This window comes from Alosa alosa, chromosome 13, assembly GCF_017589495.1.
Source record: "Alosa alosa isolate M-15738 ecotype Scorff River chromosome 13, AALO_Geno_1.1, whole genome shotgun sequence".
Lineage (NCBI taxonomy): Eukaryota > Metazoa > Chordata > Actinopteri > Clupeiformes > Clupeidae > Alosa > Alosa alosa.
In genome coordinates, this window is record NC_063201.1 from 24,637,528 (window position 1) to 24,645,808 (window position 8,281).

The window sequence follows — 8,281 nt, forward strand, 5'->3', positions numbered from 1 at the left end:
CTCACACTCCATCCCTTTATGCAGCCTTCAAAAAGGGAAAGAGTTACCTTTAGTCTGTTGTGTATGATTTTAAATGGTGTGAGTGATTTAACATTAGTAAAGCATTATGCTTCATTAAACATGATATGATATTGTTTTGAATAGCAGTCTTGAAGTATCTATATATAAATTCAATAAAAAATCTATCTATCTATCTATCTATCTATCTATTTACCTCACTCTTGCCCAGCTGAGATTACGTCTGTAGCTTCGCTGCCTTCATCCTGTCTGTTTAAAAACAAAAACATGTTTTTTGTCCATGGCCTTGAAGTCTTGCCTACAGTAGGTAAATGAGCTAATCCTTGTTAGCTGGTTATCAGCAACAATGACAAGTGCATGCACTCTCATTCTCTCCTGCGCAAATAAAATGCATGTGTGCCAAGTAGTGTGTAGTTTTGCTGCATAAAGTTCAACAAGTTTTGAGTGTGCTTGTTTTACAAATACATAGATAGCCTGTACCGCCATGTAATTAATATAGGCTACAGTGCAGGGAAATTATTGTTTGCCAACTTGGAGTGAATACACACAGGAAATTCTCCATCTCTACTAATAGCTGAATACACAACTGCAGGCCCCAGGGAAAAATCTAAAAATTCAGACTAGCTAACTAGCTGGGTTTGCACTTAAATTGGTCTAGGCTTAATTTAAAAAAATACCTTACTCTATTGGACACACATTGGGTTAATTTAACTTTTGTAAAAAAGTCCTTCAAAAAGAATACTTTGTTACTTTCACTTGAGTAAAGAAGTTAAATCAGTAGGCCTACTTATACTTTTACCAAAGTATGCAAAGTGTGTACTTTTGCCTTCTCATCAGCCCCCCACTGAGATGCCAGTCATCGTTTGGGACCCATCGGAAATGTGCCATGAGAAAAAGGGATTTAATTGGTTCTATCCTCAGTCGTCAGGCCGAGGACACCCCATTAGCCTTCGCTGAATCCCCTTCACCCCCATTAGTCACAGCACTGATTGAGTACACCTGACCTTACTCCTCTGAGATTATATGTGCATTTGTTCAGTCGACAGACCCTAATATCTAAAGTCACTTACAGATTAATTAAGTCACAGGTTCATTGGTCCGTGGGTCTGCAGAAAGTGGTAGCCGTGCCCTTGGACATGCATGTAACAGCCGTTTCCGCACAGAGCGGTCTGGGATTGCAGCCCAAATGTATTCTCTCTCGTTTTCTGTATGCTTCCCGCGTGTTCTCAGGATTTGAATGGCTGACCGAGGCCGTGTTTATGCGGTGCTCTAAGCAACAGGGTAACAGGGACGAGGCAGCAGGCCAGAAAGACATTCATCAGCTTTGTCAGACATATGGATTGATATGGATTGAACTTCTAATTCCAGCAGCATACAGTATCTTTAGTTCTGCAAATGAATAAGCAAACAGTCTAGATTAGTCAATATTAAATAGGCAATATATTAAATGTACAGGAAGAAATGCATTATGTGGACATGTGGCAAATATGGACATGACAGCATCTATATGGCAGCTTAGTGTGGATATTAAGATTAATGTATGTGCCATATATATAAATTGTGGGTTTACAAACATAACCAACGAAGTAAGCACATGGAAATGAAACCTGAGTAAGTATTGAGCAGCTTTACTAATTTACACGACCAGTTTAAACTGCAATATACTGAATGCCTTTGCAGTGCAGACTGCAGTCAATCCAGCTGGTGAATCCAATCCTTTATCGTCCCACAGTGGTGACACAGAACAAGCACAGCACATTCTCTCATTAAAAGAAGCTTCCCACATGGGGGGAGGTGACTACCAGAGGCACTGGCCCTCGACTCTTTGGTCCGAGGCTGTGCTCGCAGCCTCTCATCAGCCTAATTGGTTTTGCTCACGGTCACTTCACATGAGGCCGATGGAGATTGGCTGGGCCGGGTAGTGTAAGCTGCTAATCCCGCCGATCTTGCGGTACCTCTGCTGCCTCTCTCCACTTTTCCCATGTGCAACCTGAGGGCATTATGGCCAGCCTACAACACGGACAACACAAGCACTCCCAACAGCCATCCGTCAACGGCCGCACACGCTACCAGCGCTGACTTTTGCCCTTGCCCCCGACACAATGACCTTTCTGTCACATGGTCTTTAAGGCTTGCTCATCGGTGCAGTGAAGTGTAAGCCATCGTAGGCTCGAAAACACTTTGTTGTACTTGCATGGCTTAGTAGTACATACCTTGCTTAGAAAGCATTTCTTGACAAACCGCGGGTCATGAGGCTTATTGTTTGCAACGAGTTTGCAGGCTCATTACTAACGGGAGCAAGGGAGGGTATTGACCATACTGTCCTGCGGATCATCTGTTTAAGTAATTAGTTTTCCCGGATGGCTCTGGAAGGGTTTAGGAACCATACAGCCTTCTCAACATGGACAACATGGCACACTGATTTATTGGTATTCTAGTGTGCCTGGTATTAACATACACCAGAGCTTTTTCATCTCCTGCATCAGGATTCAACAACAAATCTAGTTCATAAACCATCAGATCAATAAACAAAACAAGTGGGTTTTTATCTTCCATCTTGGCTTTGCAACAAGTCATGCCTTTGAGCTGGTAGCACAGAGAAAAACTTTGTGGAGCATAAAATGTCTTTTTCTATAACTTCACACCTTTCACAGCACAGCATGCACAGTGTGCTTATCTTACTGCTAGGACTCTGCAGGAAGGGCTTTTTCACTTCATGTTCTGAGTTAGACTAGGAGAATGTGGGTAATTCATGTTCACTTTCAATTACTAACAAAAACATATTTTCTTGCCATTTCAAAGTGTGACCCTGAGTTAATGCCATCTTTGACAATGACAATGTAATCCTTTCTTTTGAAATCACTCAAACCCATTTTGTTTGAACATGCATTGTGTAGTGCCATCATACAGTAAATTGCTCCAAGGCACTGACAGAAGTAAATACCCATGCTTCAGAGGATTGGCTCTTCTTTGACAGACAATTGAATCATGATTGTGGTGCACGTGGGTTCATGGTCCTCAGTGCGCATGCATGTTCTGTGGGTGAGATGCACCCGTGGCGACTCCTCTACTGCCAGCCTGCTCTGACTTTGGCACTGCTGTCACTGTCCTTAGCGTCTTAACTCGTGTATGGTGCACTAATCTTTCCCAGCGGAGCCTGACAGGCGTCACATTCCTTATAGAGATGGAGGAGGAGAAGTAGCAGCCTCTCCCTCACCTCCACACGACAGCGTTTCAAGAGGAGAATCTAGACAAATATAATAACACAACATACAATCGTGCAAAACAGAAGTTGTGATGAAAGAGTGAAAAAAAGCAAAAAAAAAGCATCACATTCACACCGCCTGCACACTCAGTGTGTGTATCTGTATGTTATATGAAACATTTCTCTCTGTCATGAAACACTCTCTTGGAGAAACTGTCTCAAGGAAGACAAATATTAAATTTCCAAAGCTCAATTTTTAATTATACAAAACTTAACATCATTAGATTATTATATTATATATTATTATACAACCCCAAAACAGAAAAAGTTGGGACGTTGTGTAAAATGTGACTATTTCATAGCAAATATATGTTAGTTTTCATAGCAAATATATGTTAGTTTTGAATTTGGTACAAGCGACATGTTTCAAAAAAAAAGTTGGGACGGGGGTAACAAAATGTTGGAAAAGTGTAATGATCAGGAAAACAAAAGAAGGAATGTTTTACAACTAATTAGGATAACTGGCAACATGATTGGGTATGAAAAAGAGCATCCCAGAGAGGCAGGGTCTCTTAGAAGTAAAGATGTAGGGGTATTCATCACTCTGTGTAAACCTGTGTACACAAATGATGAAACATTGCCATTTTAATGTTTCTTAACATGAAATTGTGACGTATTTGGGGAGTTCATCATACAGGACATAATATTACTAAAACATTCAGAGAAGAAGTCTTTGCAAACAAGGGAAAGAGCTGAAAAACAATATTGGATGGCTGTGGTCTTTTGGACCTCAGCTGGTATTGCATCAAAAACAGACCTGAAAACAGACCTGTCAGGCTCGGGAAAACCTCTGATAACCATTGTCTATGTGCACAGTTTGATATTCAATCCAACAACTGCAGCCAATTGTAACAGCCAAAATTGTATTGAGACATGGGACAGAAAATATCACTGTCTTATCTGGGCCTGAGCTTGTTTAAAATGGACTGAGGTAACATGGAAAAAGGTCCTGTGGTTAGACCAATCTAAATTTGCCATTCTTTTTGGAAATCATGGATTTATCTGGGCTAAAGTGGAGAGGGCCTATCCAAGTATCCAACCTATCCAACTTGTTTTAGTGCTCAGTTCGAAATCCAACATCTATGACGGTGTGGAGGTGCATTAGTGCCTACAGCATGGGGATCTTGCACATTTGGCAAAGCGCAATGAATTCTGAATGATGTATGCATGTTTTGAGCAACACATATTCTGCGATCCAGGCAATGTCTTTTCCAGGGAAGACCGTGATTATTTCAGAAAAACTGTGGCAAAATGAATTCTGCACATATTTAAACAGTATTTCTCCATAGAAGAAGAGTCCAGGCAGGCCCGGAGTGGGTAATCGGGAGAATTCCCGGTGGGCCGCTTCACTTTTGGGCCGGTTGAGGGAAAAATATTGACATTTGTCACGTTAATCTATCTTCTCTTAAAGTTGGCTACACACGTTCGCATTCTATGCCTAACACCGCAGCCTCTGCATGGGTTGTTCTCCCCTCCCAAGAAAAGTTAACTAGTTGGGTCCATACCCAGATAGCCTAGTACCAGCCAGGCCGGCCCTACCGTAGTGATAAGCATCAGGGAGGATGGATGATAGAAAGACCAGGAAAAAAAGACGAAAAGTATTGGAAGAAAATGCTGCCAAATGTGCCAAACTTCCGGTTTTTTTTTAAGAGGACAGACATAAGTGGCAACTGGTAAAGAGAGATAGCCATGATTATAACGGCGTAATTGGGCTAATAACCTACTGGACGTTGTAGCGTTGTCAACCTATTCGCAAGTAACATATTTTAAAAATGAATTCAAATATTACCCTTTTTGTATCATCCAATATGGCGATTCATAGACTTTGCAAATATTATGCAAATATTGATAACACAACTCAAGCTTGATCTGTGTATAGCCTAGGCATAAAAACAAAAGGAGCCTCTGAGCAGCAGATCAGCCAGTCCCTCGCTGAAAATGATGAGCCCGAAATTAGCTATGACTAAAGGGACAAGTAGAAAGGATAATAGAGTTAACCATATGAATTAAAGTTATTTTTTTAAAGTAAGAAAGAGCATTGGCTATATGACAGCAGTAGGCTACATGATCAACGTATATGCCTTGTTTGCTCAGAAGTGAGTGTAGTAAAGGAGCAAATCACCAAACAACATGATAGCTGACCCATGCAGAAAAAAACATGTAAACAATACAGTAGTTCAATATGCCTCTTAGTGGAATTATGGGATACATTTCAAATGCTTTATTTCTTCCTTCCTGTTTTTGTTAACTTATCAACCTATCCTTGTGGAATAGTGGAATATTGGTAGCCTATAATAAAAACTACAGGATAAGAGCTGAAATGTTGCCATATTTATCCAATTTTCTACCACCACTAAAAAAGTGGGCCGGTCTTGGCCCTGAAACTCCCGGGCTGAAAAGTGGCCCCACTCCGGCCCTGAGTCCAGGTGCTAAAATGGTCTGTCTGCAGTCCAGACTTGGAATAAAAAACATGACTAAGAATACCCCATACTGTTGAGCAACTGAAATCCTATATCGGGGAGTAATGGGACAACATTTCATTCTTAACTCTAGCAACTGGTCTCCTCAGTTCCTAAACATTTACAGAATTTTGTTAAATGAAGAAGTGAAGCAGCACAGTGGTAAACATTCCCTGTTCCAACTTTTTTTGAAACATGTTGCTGGCATCAAATTCAAAATGAACATATATTTTCCAGGAAATACATTTTCATTTTCAACATTTGATATGTTGTCCATGTCCTTTTGGCTGCTAAATATGGGTTTGTGAGACTTGTTTTTCATATTATCACATTCTTTTTTTATTTGCATTTTACACAAAGTCCCAACTTTTTCTGGGGTTGTATATCATATCCTGTTTATTCAAACAAACTACTTGGCTGTGGTGTATTTGTATATTAGTAACACACTCTGGCTATTAGTAAGTAAAAGTAAGTGAGTTTAACTCAGCATCACAAGCCTTCATATTGTGTCTTCACTGCTGCTGTAGTGGTGTGGCAGAGCTGATGAGATTATTGTGATGGCTTTGGTTACAATCCCCTTATAGACTTTTTTAATCAATGGAGCAAAACACTTCAGCAGCCAGGGGTCAGAGAGGGAAAGTGGCAGGCGCGGCTCCCGTGAATGAACCCATTTCCACAGGCCAACATAGCATGAAAGATTTGCAAGGGTTTGGCAAGGCTTTTGGGATTTGGCAAGGAAAGGGATGGAGCTCATAGCTCAATAGCTTATAGTCTTGGCTTTTATTTTGACACATACATTTTTTGTACTACATGAAATATTCAGGACAACACCTTATTATCATATCGGTTTAGTCAGATTTTTTTTTTCTTTTTTTTTCCGCATGTCCAAATTTCTGTCAAGGATTCCCGTGACACTGTAAGACCGAGGTACACGAAACTTGGTGGGCATGTAACCCCACATGGATAGCATGGAACCATCGTTTTTCGTTTTGATCTAAACTGGACCCCCCGAAAGGAGGGTAGGGCAGACACAGTTTTCTGTGAATATCTCGAGAACCGTAGGGTTTAGGAGGACCATTTTTTGTATGTTGATCTCAAGGGGTCATGTCAACCCATTCCATAACCACTCATTTCATGTATAGCGCCACCTAGTTAAACACAAAAAAGTAAAAATGAGGTGTTGTAATCGCAGGTATCTGTGACCTAACATAGTCAAAACTGCACGAAATTGGAAGTGTAGGATCATTATGACACCCTCTGAATGCATGCCAAGTTTCGTGGAATTCCGCTCATGGGGGGCCACACAATAAATTAATTTATGTTACTATACACCAACTGGCCTGTAGGTGGCCGGAGACAGTTTTCTGTGAATATCTCGAGAACCGTAGGGCCTAGGAGGTCCACCTTTTTTTGTATGTTGGTCTTAATGGGGCATGTCAACCCATCCCATTACCACTTATTTCATGTATAGCGCCACCTAGTTAAAAATTAAAAAGCAAAAAATTGAAAGTGTAGGATCATTATGACACCCTCCGACTGCATGCCAAATCTTGTGAACTTTCGTTCATGGGGGGCCTTACAATCAAATAATTTATGTGTACATTTAGTGACCGTACACCAACAAGGATTCCCGGGACACTGAAAGACCGGGGTACACGAAACTTGGTAGGCATGTAACCCCACATGGATAGCATGGAACCATCATTTTTCGTTTTGATCTGTAGCCCCCGCTGGACTGAACCCCCCGAAAGGAGGGTAGGGCAGACACAGTTTTCTGTGAATATCTTGAGAACCGTAGGGCCTAGGATGACCAATTTTTTCCGTATGTTTGCCTCCAGGGGTCATCTTAACCCATTCCATGTGCACACATGTGCATAAACAGATACACACGCACACACATAAATTCACAGTAATCCTACGTATGACACATACAGTACTCACACTTTAGACATATGTACGCATGTGCACAAACACAGGCACATACGCAGGCACACACACACAAGCACGCACACACACACACACACACACACATAAACATAAACATGTACACGCACACATGCACACAAGAATTTCTCAGAATTATGAACAGGCAAGATGGGGGTGGGGTTGTATAAAATGAATTTTACATGTGAAATCTATGAACTAATCTTGTTGTCTAGCAGATACCAGTGAGAATTGAGTGTGGATAATGCAATTTAGTGAGACAGTTAGAATCATATAGGCCTTTCAGCGTGATTTCTTTTTGTGGAATAAATCGGCGGTCATATTTTGTACCGCTCTGTGGTACATCTAGTTGTGAATGAGCACAGTGATGTAACCTGTAGAACTGTAGAAGTTGAACACAATGCTACCTATTACTCACTTGCTTAATAATGTTCCCACAGGGAGTTGAAACATAATGCATTATTAATGTCTAGGATAGCTGTTTCTTTTGAGCTGTTCATTTTATAAGTGAGGGGGCTAATTTGTATCAATATCCTGATGAATCATCTCCAATGGTTTTTCACTCCCCTGTGGTTTGAGGGTGAACTGAGAGAAA